A 1,725-nucleotide genomic window follows, 5' to 3' on the forward strand; every position below is an offset into this window, starting at 1 on the left:
ACATACAGTCTCTATGTCCTCAGATACTTTGACAATGAAGTAGAAGTTGGCTCTCCCTAGTCACTTTTATGCATGTGTTTGCTTGAGTGTATCTGTGAATGAGAGTGCATGAGGGAAGGTAAGCATTTGGATTGAAGGGGAAATTTTTATGCCAAACACTGAAAAGTTATCTAACAATGGGGTTTGACTTTCTGTTTTTCTTTTATAGACGATGTCTTCCTCTGATGCTGCTCACCTCAACCAATTAAGTCCCATGGAGTTGGCATTACAAATATCCACATCTTCTCCCGAGATCCAGATTCTGCTTCTTCCTTTTTCTCTATATATTGATTCTCTGTGGGAACACTGTCGTTATCTGGGAGATAGATTCACAGAGTTCCCTGCATACCTCCATGCACTTCTTCCTGTCCAACTTGTGCTTCCTGGAAATCTGTAACACTACTACATTGGTACCACTGATGATCTCCAATATCATGGAATAAGAAAATCCATCCCAATGATAAGTTGTGCAACTCAATTGTTCTTTTTTCCCATGGATTATGTAGCTTACACTATCATTTCTAGGCAGAGATAATAAGACTCAGAAAGTGGAAATAATTTGTCCAGTCATCCAGCCACAGAGTTGGGATTTTATCTCAGAATTCCTGGATCAAAGGAATAGGCTACCCCAGTAGAGTGTCACTGAAAAAAAAAATAAAAAATTCACTAGTTCTATTTATAATTAAAGCAATAGAATATTTTCCTTTTTATGTCCCATGGCCTACATGTAGGGTACTATGCATTTCTTTAAAAAGGATTTCTCAAATGGTAACTGGTCCACTAGGCTTGGCTTTCTTCCTTTCCCTGCCATTCACAGCATTGGTCTTTGTCATGCCTTTCTCTGGACTTGTCCTGGAAATCAACTGCTTCTTCTGCGATGTGCCACCTGTGCTTAACCTGGTCTCTGCTGACACTACTGTGCCACAGGCTGTCCTTTATTGGATAAGCATCGTTTTACTGGCCACCCCCTTCCTGTTCATCTGCATTTCCTATGTCTTCATTACCATTGCCATCTTGCATATCCCCTCTGTTGAGGGATGCCAGAGAGCCTTCTCCACCTGCTCTTCCCATCTCACTTGGTCTCCTTTTGACCTCCATCAAGCACCCCTGCAGATGAGGATCGATGTCTTGCCTTAGTCTACACCTTCATCACTCCCCTCCTCAACTCCATCATTTATACCTTAAGGAACAAGGATGTCAAAAATGCTGTGGAAAAAGGCCATGAGCAAAAAAGGAGCCTCTGAGAATCTATGAAGGAGAAGTATAGGAGTCCCATGGTTGCTAAGAAATACAACCTTTATGAAAGTTCCATCATTCCCCACAATATATACTTTTCTAGTTTCTTCACTATCATAGTATTTGCTAAATAAATGCTTCTCAACTGATTGATTGATTAATTGGTTCCATATCACCATTTTCTTTTTTTGGAGACTCTTCACCTATGAGAGTAATTGTGCATTAAAATAAAAACATTTTATAAACACACTTAGTCACATTGACAATGGCACACTGTGCTTCCTATATAGCCCTTATTGCAGTAATTGTCTGTTGGGGGCGGGGGGAAGAGGCTTGGTGGTCGCTTAGCGGGGGAAACATAATCCCCTTATAAAGGAATGTTACAGAACTCGGCCCCTCATTGTTTAAGAGTTCATGGGAGGGAGGACAGAAGGGATAAAATAATCCCCT

The 1,725-nt window shown here is 40.9% G+C and overlaps 1 pseudogene; it reads left to right on the forward strand.

Annotated features, from left to right (window-relative positions):
* Window positions 1-211: 211 nt before the first annotated feature.
* LOC141516723 (olfactory receptor 10Q1-like) lies at window positions 212-1,293 on the forward strand (annotated as a pseudogene).
* The last annotated feature ends 432 nt before the right edge of the window (window positions 1,294-1,725 follow it).

The sequence above is a fragment of the Macrotis lagotis genome, chromosome 3, assembly GCF_037893015.1.
Source record: "Macrotis lagotis isolate mMagLag1 chromosome 3, bilby.v1.9.chrom.fasta, whole genome shotgun sequence".
NCBI classification, from domain to species: Eukaryota; Metazoa; Chordata; class Mammalia; order Peramelemorphia; family Peramelidae; genus Macrotis; species Macrotis lagotis.